The sequence below is a fragment of the Bombina bombina genome, chromosome 9 (genome assembly GCF_027579735.1).
Source record: "Bombina bombina isolate aBomBom1 chromosome 9, aBomBom1.pri, whole genome shotgun sequence".
Lineage (NCBI taxonomy): Eukaryota > Metazoa > Chordata > Amphibia > Anura > Bombinatoridae > Bombina > Bombina bombina.
Window position 1 is genome coordinate 13,595,140 of NC_069507.1, and position 12,103 is coordinate 13,607,242.

General features: G+C 40.9%; 1 protein-coding gene across 1 annotated transcript in view; it reads right to left on the reverse strand.

Annotated features, from left to right (window-relative positions):
• LOC128639756 (E3 ubiquitin-protein ligase MARCHF8) overlaps positions 1-12,103 on the reverse strand; it is a 441,938-nt gene that overhangs the window by 217,781 nt on the left and 212,054 nt on the right. The gene's annotated exons all lie outside the window — the stretch shown is intronic.

A 12,103-nucleotide genomic window follows, 5' to 3' on the forward strand; every position in this document is an offset into this window, starting at 1 on the left:
TATCGCCCAAGAAGAACCCGCAGGACCAGCCCAACAAGGATGCTGTTTTTCCAAGCTCAGAACTAAACAGGGATACTCAAGAAACAAAATTATAAGAAGATTACTTTATCCTCTTATATCTAACTCTGCAAGCCATTCGAAGGAGAAGACTGAGAATTTCCAGGTCCATTAAGGATGGGATCCTCCAACAACGCCAAAACATGCCTCAGTAGGACACGAAGGCGCACCAGTCTATAACGAAATGCATAGCATACCTTTGCCGGAGCAAAAGATGACCTCGGCCCCAAAGATTGACCCCTTGAAGTATCAGGGACAGCCGTTCCCCTGGACAGCTGAACAGGACCAGGCCATCCCATGCCTGAGGAGCGCCGGTTAACAGAACACGTACAATATCATAAGCACACTTCTGGGAGTTGCAAGTGCCATAAGTATGGACATGCGGAACCGTGCCATAACCTCCGGAGGTAACAAGCCACCTTCCAGAGAAGGATAAGCAAAATCTGGGTTACCTGCATGGGTAGTAAGAGATGGTGGTAGGGAACTCGCCACTCGAGGAACAGAACCCCCAGAGGCGAACAGCTCAGCAGCCCCTTGATTCCCCAATCCCAAGGAATTGAGCACTCTAAAATGGCATTTGGAACATAACTGATAAGCCTGTATCATCCGGGCCAATTCGTATTCGTCACAAGAAGCAGAATCTGAACTAGAGACTTCCGTCTCCACAATAACATAATTTATGTAAGAACTTACCTGATAAATTCATTTCTTTCATATTAGCAAGAGTCCATGAGCTAGTGACGTATGGGATATACATTCCTACCAGGAGGGGCAATGTTTCCCAAACCTCAAAATGCCTATAAATACACCCCTCACCACACCCACAATTCAGTTTAACGAATAGCCAAGAAGTGGGGTGATAAAAAAGTGCGAAAGCATATAAAATAAGGAATTGGAATAATTGTGCTTTATACAAAATCATAACCACCACAAAAAAAGGGCGGGCCTCATGGACTCTTGCTAATATGAAAGAAATGAATTTATCAGGTAAGTTCTTACATAAATTATGTTTTCTTTCATGTAATTAGCAAGAGTCCATGAGCTAGTGACGTATGGGATAATGACTACCCAAGATGTGGATCTTTCCACACAAGAGTCACTAGAGAGGGAGGGACAAAATAAAGACAGCCAATTCCTGCTGAAAAAAATCCACACCCAAAATAAAGTTTAATGAAAAACATAAGCAGAAGATTCAAACTGAAACCGCTGCCTGAAGTACTTTTCTACCAAAACTGCTTCAGAAGAAGAAAATACATCAAAATGGTAGAATTTAGTAAAAGTATGCAAAGAGGACCAAGTTGCTGCTTTGCAAATCTGATCAACCGAAGCTTCATTCCTAAACGCCCAGGAAGTAGAAACTGACCTAGTAGAATGAGCTGTAATTTTCTGAGGCGGAGTTTTACCCGACTCAACATAGGCAAGATGAATTAAAGATTTCAACCAAGGGGGGGGGGCGGAGCCGGCAGCTGCAGAGATGGCAGCATAACTCCGGAGCTCCGCTGTAAAGGCCCTTATATCATTATGAATCCTCATCATCCTTGCTCCTAAACTCTCCTACAACATTCCCCAGCACCTCTAAAACCTGTGGCAACAACTCTGAGGGATAATCCTTTCATCTCCCCCAGGACCAGAGACACCCAGCATTCCGGGCCGAATTCAGGCCACATCCGACATCAAGCAACAAATATACCCCTTTGCTGGCCATCAGGGGCCACAACCAAGCTCCTAGGAAGGCCCACAATCTAAAACGGAGGGCCCCAAGACTAAAAAACAGCACCCGATTTTCGAGTCGGACCGGAAATTAAATTTAGCCCGGGGATTGGGCCTACTCCGGAACTCCGTTTTCTCCAGGGTAAGAACTTTTTATAAACCCTACTAAATCAGCCTACCCACACTGAGACAAGCGCATTCCCTAACTGTAATCTGGCCACAATATATAATTAACAACTGCATGACCTCTGCAGGCCTCTGCAACACACTGAGCTTGGGGATTAGGCCTACTACAGGACCAGCTACAGATACAGACTAGCTGCGCACACTAACCTAGCTTTCATGCCTAATTACTGAGGCAGGATCTGCAACTCAAATACTCCAAATACCCCCTTGTGCAAAAGAGGAAATAAATAACAGTTTTGCTGCTTTTAACCACTGACCCTGTTGACTCTACAGCTCTTTTGAAACATAAATCCTCAGCAACATTCAATACCTGGCTTTCAAATTTAGCCTAGAGATAAAACCACTCTTTTCATGTTTTGTTGCCGTGATTCTAGTACATTCTAGTACAGACTTTAACCCTTCCAGCCGCAATACACCACCGCTGTGCATCTTTTATTTATTGGCAGTAATTGTAAGACTCTTTTGCCTGTTTTGAGGACTTGTTCTAATACCTCCATATACCTCTTAAGTGTTTCTTGACATAAGACAACCTTGGCGCAGGAGAACCACTAGTCACGCCACGTGTATCTCTGGCCCAACATGACGGCTAAACGCAATATCAAACACGACAAAATGTCAAAATCTCTTACAGGGAAATCAAGCCTTATGTCCTCTTTTTTACATAGTTCAGACACAACGAATACCTCTCCTGCTTCCCAAAAAACTGGTGACAAAACCCCTCAAACCCTGTCACAGGAATCTCAACCAAACAGAACTTTACCAGCTGAATGCCAACTGTCTCCTTCATTTTTGCAAAATTTACCATCGAAAAAGGACATTGCGGACATAGTCCGTTCCTGTATTAGAGAAGAGCTGGCAGAATTAAAGCAGGACATTCACACCTTAGGTTTTCAAGTTGAATCTCTTGAAAGTAACCAAGAAACCATTAAAGAGGATGTACAGCAACTAACTGACCAAGTAACCTCTCAACAGGAGATCATACTTTCCCTCCAAGATAAGCTCGACGACCTCGAGAATCGAAGCAGGCGCAAAAATATGCGTATCAGAGGAGTGCCAGAGTCAGTCTTGCCCAGGGATTTCCCAGTTTATTTGCAAGATCTATTTCGACATCTGAAAGAATCTTCCTATACTGAGGATATCCTATGGGTCAGAGCTCATAGAACTTTGAGACCAAAACCTCCTGACTCAGCTCTGCCACGAGATATCGTGATCCGTTTAAAGAACTTTCAAGAAAAAGAAATGCTCTTACGACAATCCCGCAAAACTCAACCTGTAAGATTTAGAGGCAATGTCTTACAATTCTTCCAGGACTTATCAACCCGCACCTTACAACGCAGGAAAGAATTTTCACCTCTTACTACCATGTTAAGAAATAAGAGAATCCCCTACAGATGGGGCTTTCCAACACATCTTTGGACCATCAGCAATAATACCCGTGTCATCTGCAAAACCCCAGAAGACACTCAAACTTTTTGTACAGCACTTGGCCTTGAACCACCTAAGGAATCACTAACTGAACCACAGAACTCACAAATCTCTAAGGGACGAATCAACCCAAATGAGTCCTGGCATACAGCCCTTCCTAAGAAAGCCAAAGCAAAAGAAGCCACCACAAGAAGGCAACCCACTACCGGCTTGACCTCCTCTGAAGACTCACCTTTGTGAACTCTTTTACACCTATCTCAGTAATACTAAACAAATAGATGGACATTTTGGCGAATGTTGCCCCTTCGGGAAAGACAAGTACAGGTCATCATCATATAGTCTAGTCTTTTTGCAACTCAGCAATTTAGAACCTTCTGCTATTATCAGAACGAGAGCAAAGATAGATTCTGACAAATCCTTTCCCATCTTGCCTACCTCATCCTCCCCCCCTTTCCCACCTATCCTTTCTCCTTCCTACCCACCCCTCCGACTTATCTACCTCACCTTCCCCACTCTAGGATTCCTATTCAATATAATTAAAAAAAAAAAATGTCAACTTCTCAGGGCACTTTATGGTACTGCCCCCAATTTACTCTCAGTTATGACCTATGATAGGCAGAGAGATTTTTTGTTTTTGGTTAATATGTCAATGTTTTTTATGGTTAATAATGTTATTATGTTTGTTATGAGAAACTGTTTAAGTTATCACCTGTCAAATGAATGTTTTTCTCCTGCAGAGATGTGCCCACACATTTGTAAGATACATATATGTAAAGTGCTCTATGTGACCTCATCCACACAATTAAACAACATACCCCAACAAACACACTATGTTGCCCAAAAATAGATGAAACTCGTAAACTAACCCTTCTCACACAAAATGCTAAGGGACTCAACTCACCCCACAAACGATCTAAAGCCCTTTCAGACCTTTCAAAAAGACAAGTAGACATCTTATTCCTACAAGAGACTCATTTAAAAAAAAACAAAGAACCCAAATATTTTGGGAAAACATTCACCACTCACTATCACAGCTCCAACACATCAAAAAGAGGTGGAGTCAGTATTTTACTACATAAGTCTCTCCCCTTCACCCATATCCAAACCTCTAGAGACACTGAGGGCCGTTTTCTCGGCCTAGTAGGTCTACTTTATGGTAGGCCTATTACCCTGGTAAATATCTACGCTCCAAATGTAAAACAAACCCCTTTCTTTAAACAAATATTTAACCGCATTATAGACATCGCAAAAGGACCCATCTTTGTTGCAGGGGATTTTAATGTTCCCATTCACCCTACTAAGGACAGCTCCAATCCTACAATAGCGATATCAAAAAAAGTCACTAATGTATTATGGACAGGTCTGAGAAACCTTAACCTCCACGACACTTGGCGTTTTATCCACCAGGACACCCGAGACTATACCTTTTTCTCCCACCCTAACAGAACGTATAGTCGCATAGATTACATTTTCACCAATCAACCTGCCCTAGCCTTAGTCAACAGATGCGTTATTTCCCCCACATCATGGTCAGACCATTCAGCGGTAAAACTAACCATATCATGGACAAACACCCCACTAACATCATATACGTGGAAACTAGACAACTCCCTTCTTAACAATCCAGACACAATTAAGAAACTTACTAGTACCATTGAAGAATATTTTAGATTGAATATCCCCTCAACGACCAACAAATACATAATATGGGAAGCACATAAGTGCGTGCTCAGAGGCGAATTAATTAAATTAAAGGCTCATTTCCAAAAACTACATCGACAGCAATATAATGAACTATCAAACACCTTTGCCCGACTGGATCTGGCCCATAAACAATCCCCTACAAACCCTGATATACTGACTGACTTACAAAACGCTAAACAAGCATTAGACGGTTTCCTACAAATAGAATACCAGACACTTCGCGCAAAAACTAACAACATGTTTTATTATGAAAGCAATAGGTCAGGCAAGTTATTAGCAAGAGCTTTGAAAAAAAAGAGATTGAAATCCTATATTAACGAATTGCAAACACCTAATTGTCCCCACACCCTAAAAACTACTAATGAAATTCTACAATCCTTTCATGACTATTATTCCACCTTATATAATATTCAAAGAAATGCACCCTCTCAAGGCCCTACCCCAGCCCTGATCTCTTATATTTCCAGAGCACATCTACCCACTATAACAACTGATCAACTTAACACCCTTAACAAACCCATTACCCAAATTGAACTCACCACGGCCATAAAATCACTTAACAATGGGAAAAGCCCAGGGCCAGACGGTTTCACTGGAAAGTACTATCACACCTTCTCTTCTCAACTATCCCCTTATCTCACTCAATTATTCAATGAGGTAACGGACACTAACCCGTTCCCTCAATCCATGCTAGAAGCGCAAGTAGCAGTGATCCCAAAACCAGGTAAACCCCCTACAACGCCCGCTAACTTTTGCCCAATCTCCCTCCTTAACATAGATATCAAACTTTACGCTAAAATATTAGCCACCCGCATCAACTCAATACTCCCAACAATTGTACATATTAATCAGGCAGGTTTCACTCCTCTTAGAGAAGCTAAAGATAATACGACCAAAATTCTATTACTAATGGAACATGCAGTTCACAACCATATCCCCTCCGCGTTCATTTCTATGGACGCGGAGAAAGCCTTTGATAGGCTAAGCTGGCAATTTCTGAAGGAGACACTTACCCAATTTGGCTTCGACTCGACCTTCACTGGAAAAATATTCTCCCTTTATAACAGACCACAAGCCAAAATACAGTTGAACAATACTTTGTCCCAACCATTTTCAATCACAAACGGAACGAGACAGGGATGCCCCCTCTCCCCTATATTATTTATCCTTGCAATGGAGGTCCTAGCATCACATATTAGACACAACACGGACATACAGGGGTTCAAAATTGCTCACCAGGAATATAAAGCCACCTTATACGCTGATGACCTCTTTCTCACACTAACACGACCTCAAAACTCACTTCCCCCCCTCATTCAAACAATACACCAATACGGCAATTTTTCAAACTTCAAAATAAATATTACCAAATCAGAATTGCTCCCACTTGGACTACAGACCGAGGAAATCACTGCAATACAAGCACTCGCTCACTTTCGCATACAAACGCGCGCTATAAAATACCTTGGTGTATATATCTCCCACCACACACAAGTCACACTGGACACCAATTATAAAGCCATAGCCGATTCAATCCAAAACATACTACGCTCCTGGAACAATAAACCACTCTCATGGTTAGGCAGAATTAATTCAGTCAAAATGATTCTTCTCCCCAAATTACTATACCTCTTCCAAACACTACCGATCCCAATCCCCAAATCTGTGATACACAACCTTCAAAAATCCTTCATCTCCTATATATGGCAACACAAAAGACCTCGGATTGCTACTGCCACCCTTTATCGCTCCAAAGAACTGGGCGGCCTTGGGATCCCAAACCTTACCCAATATAGACTGGCTAGCTTCTACACCAGAATAATACATTGGTGCAGACATTCAGTCCACAAAGAATGGGTTCTTCTAGAGCACTCGTTATCGAATACCTCACATCTTGGCAGCAAGTGCTGGCTACATCCTTCCAAAAGAAACTTACCTACATATCTACCAATAATCACTAGAGAAACTCTAAAATTATGGGATACATCCATAAAACAACATAACCATATCTCAACTGTACCCTCCCCACTAACACCCCTTTGTGAAAATCCAGATTCCCCAATACCATTCCCCACGCAAACAACTCAAACACCTCACATTATAAACTCCTCTCCCTGCCTTACAGTCATTCAAAACGGGAAAATCAAACCCTTAACCGAACTGGCCCCCATCCTGGACAAAATACATATAGAATGGTTTAAATACCAGCAACTAACAGATTTCCTTGTCAAGCATCCACATAAGATACTACTTTTTCGCCCCCATACGGGCTACGAAAGCAGCTGCATCTATGACACCCTACACAGGGGCTTTCTATCTTTTACATACCAATTACTTACGCAGCCAAGCAGCACATCTCTCCCCTCGTACACGAAAAAGTGGGAAACAGAGATAGGCATTACACAAACCCCTAAGGAATGGCAAAAAATCTTCTCTTGCATGACAAAATCCTCCTCATCCATTTATGTAATGGAAATGAATGTTAAGTTACTATATAGATGGTACTATACACCTCACCGACTTCACACCATTTTTCCTACACACTCACCAGAGTGTTGGAGAGGTTGCCACAACGTTGGCACTCCCACACACATCTGGTGGACATGCCCAACAGCCCAAACATATTGGGAAGCTATCAGAGTCGAATTCGAAAAAGTTCTATCTCTAAGTCTCAGGCTCGACATCTGGTTTTTCATCTTTAATAAATTTACCAAAATAACTTGCAAACTCCGACTAGCCCTACTGACCATCATGACAAACTCAGCAAAACGACTAATTCCCAAAAACTGGAAATGCAATACACTTCCATCTATCCAGGTCTGGAGAGAAACAACCACCCAATCTCTTCAACTAGAAAAATATCGCTTTACTCGTAACAAACAAGTAGCCGACTATGACTCGATATATTTTTTGTGGGAGGAATATCTTAATAAGACAACCCCCACACCCAAAACCACCACCCGAACATCCACTTCTTAAATGCATATTCACTGACTACCCTTAGCTGACAAGCCAGATGCCTTCTCCTATTACTTTGACTTGAACAGAAGGTCATTTCAAGAGCCTGATAATCACTGACACAACAATTTACGTTTCTGCAGGAATCATGTACATATGAATATACATTTATACATCCATTTGAATTGTTCATTGTATTTTCTCATTTACTTAATTGAATTGTTTCTTTTTTTTTTTCTTCCCTAGTTTAAATAACTTACCTATGCAATCTAAATTTGCCTATTGAACGATAAATATATCTACAACTCATATATGTCGAAACACTGTGTCATGTATATGGAATCATTGTAACCACATTGTTGCATATGTAACTGTTTTAATTCTGCGTTGTACGCAGTAATTTTATGTTCAATAAAGCTTTTGAAAAAAAAAAAAAAAAAAAAAAGATTTCAACCAAGATGCCAAAGAAATGGCAGAAGCTTTCTGGCCTTTTCTAGAACCGGAAAAGATAACAAATAGACTAGAAGTCTTTCGGAAAGATTTAGTAGCTTCAACATAATATTTCAAAGCTCTAACAACATCCAAAGAATGCAACGATTTCTCCTTAGAATTCTTAGGATTAGGACATAATGAAGGAACCACAATTTCTCTACTAATGTTGTTGGAATTCACAACTTTAGGTAAAAATTCAAAAGAAGTTCGCAACACCGCCTTATCCTGATGAAAAATCAGAAAAGGAGACTCACAAGAAAGAGCAGATAATTCAGGCTTTTGTTCTTTGTTGAAACGAAAGGAACGAAAACGATTATTAGCCCTGTTTTTACCTTTAGATTTTTTATCCTGTGGTAAAAAAGTTCCTTTCCCACCAGTAACAGTTGAAATAATAGAATCCAACTGAGAACCAAATAATTTGTTACCCTGGAAAGAAATAGAAAGTAGAGTTGATTTAGAAGCCATATCAGCATTCCAAGTTTTAAGCCATAAAGCTCTTCTAGCTAAAATAGCTAGAGACATAAACCTGACATCAACTCTGATAATATCAAAAATGGCATCACAGATAAAATTATTAGCATGCTGAAGAAGAATAATAATATCATGAGAATCATGATGTGTTACTTGTTGCGCTAAAGTTTCCAACCAAAAAGTTGAAGCTGCAGCAACATCAGCCAAAGATATAGCAGGTCTAAGAAGATTACCTGAACACAGATAAGCTTTTCTTAGAAAGGATTCAATTTTCCTATCTAAAGGATCCTTAAACGAAGTACCATCTGACGTAGGAATAGTAGTACGTTTAGCAAGGGTAGAAATAGCCCCATCAACTTTAGGGATTTTGTCCCAAAATTCTAATCTGTCAGACGGCACAGGATATAATTGCTTAAAACGTTTAGAAGGAGTAAATGAATTACCCAATTTATCCCATTCTTTGGAAATTACTGCAGAAATAGCATTAGGAACAGGAAAAACTTTTGGAATAACCACAGGAGCTTTAAATACCTTATCCAAACGTTTAGAATTAGTATCAAGAGGACCAGAATCCTCTATTTCTAAAGCAATTAGTACTTCTTTAAGTAAAGAACGAATAAATTCCATTTTAAATAAATATGAAGATTTATCAGCATCAACCTCTGAGACAGAATCCTCTGAACCAGAAGAGTCATCAGAATCAGAATGATGATGTTCATTTAAAAATTCATCTGTAGGGAGAGAAGTTTTAAAAGATTTTTTACGTTTACTAGAAGGAGAAATAACAGACATAGCCTTCTTTATGGATTCAGAAACAAAATCTCTTATGTTATCAGGAACATTCTGCACCTTAGATGTTGAAGGAACTGCAACAGGCAATGGTACTTTACTAAAGGAAATATTATCTGCATTAACAAGTTTGTCATGACAATCAATACAAACAACAGCCGGAGGAATAGCTACCAAAAATTTACAGCAGATACACTTAGCTTTGGTAGATCCAGCACTAGACAGCGATTTTCCTGTAGTATCTTCTGACTCAGATGCAACGTGAGACATCTTGCAATATGTAAGAGAAAAAACAACATATAAAGCAAAATTGATCAAATTCCTTAAATGACAGTTTCAGGAATGGGAAAGAATGCCAAGAACAAGCTTCTAGCAACCAGAAGCAATAAAAAATGAGACTTAAATAATGTGGAGATAAAAGCGACGCCCATATTTTTTAGCGCCAAATCAGACGCCCACATTATTTGGCGCCTAAATGCTTTTGGCGCCAAAATGACGCCACATCCGGAACGCCGACATCTTTGGCGCAAAATAACGTCAAAAAAATGACGCAACTTCCGGCGACACGTATGACGCCGGAAACGGAAAAGAATTTTTGCGCCAAAAAGTCCGCGCCAAGAATGACGCAATAAAATGAAGCATTTTCAGCCCCCGCGAGCCTAACAGCCCACAGGGAAAAAAGTGTCAAATTTTTGAAGGTAAGAAAAAAATGATTAATTCAAATGCATTATCCCAAATATGAAACTGACTGTCTGAAAATAAGGAAAGTTGAACATTCTGAGTCAAGGCAAATAAATGTTTGAATACATATATTTAGAACTTTATAAACAAAGTGCCCAACCATAGCTTAGAGTGTCACAGAAAATAAGATTTACTTACCCCAGGGCACTCATCTACATGTTTGTAGAAAGCCAAACCAGTACTGAAACGAGAATCAGCAGAGGTAATGGTATATATAAGAGTATATCGTCGATCTGAAAAGGGAGGTAAGAGATGAATCTCTATGACCGATAACAGAGAACCTATGAAATAGACCCCGTAGAAGGAGATCACTGCATTCAAATAGGCAATACTCTCTTCACATCCCTCTGACATTCACTGCACGCTGAGAGGAAAACCGGGCTCCAACTTGCTGCGGAGCGCATATCAACGTAGAATCTAGCACAAACTTACTTCACCACCTCCATCGGAGGCAAAGTTTGTAAAACTGAATTGTGGGTGTGGTGAGGGGTGTATTTATAGGCATTTTGAGGTTTGGGAAACTTTGCCCCTCCTGGTAGGAATGTATATCCCATACGTCACTAGCTCATGGACTCTTGCTAATTACATGAAAGAAATCAGAATCCTCCATAACCGGGTATTGAATACAATACCTGACACCCCCAATGGCTGGGGCACTCACTACCTCCTATGAACCAGACACCGGTGGACCAGAATTTTTCCGTCGCCACACGGTCAGGAATGCGGAAATTGAGAGCCAAAAGGTAACCACGCCCAGTCACCAGGTGAACCGTACAGTCCAGAAAAAGCGCGACCGACCGTAAAGACCGTGTCACTTACCAAGGCCGTTATGTTCCACAAGCCATGAGCCTAAGTAACACTACACATAAGCAGGTCGAATCACATAACAAACATGATTAAACCCCCCCGTTCAATAACCCCCCTCAAGAGATATTAACCCTTGATTCCAAGATACAAAAGGAGCGTCACTGAGACCGAGTTATAGTTGGTCCCTACAGGTGGTAGCCTCTCGGGAAAACATAAGTATTACAATACAATCATGATGAAAGTAAAATGAAATGATCTTACTGGAATCTATGCGGTAGAACAGGAACACGGCCCTTCAAGTGTGACAGATAGTAGCTTCGCCTCTGCCATGGACTTGAGAGAAGCAGGCAGCAAAACTCGTCAACGCCGATTGCTTGTGGAGCTGTTAATATGAGTCGGGATGGTTTAGCAGAAAGTCTCCCTGCATCTCCGGACTCTAACTTTCATCCATGCTCTCACTGAAAGACTGACAGGACTACTTAAAACTCCAGTCCCAAGCCAAAGAGTACTACCCTCCATAAGAGACTATTGAAAACTTCTGACACTTCTCTGCCAACCTCCTGGGATGAAAGGCAAAGAATGACTGGGGGATGAGGAAAGTGGGAGGAGTATTTAAGCCTTTGGCTGGGGTGTCTTTGCCTCCTCCTGGTGGCCAGGTTCTGAATTCCCAAAAGTAATAAATGCAGCTGTGGACTCTTTCCATTTATGAAGAAAACAGAAATATACACATGTACACACATATAAATACACATACACGGGTCGT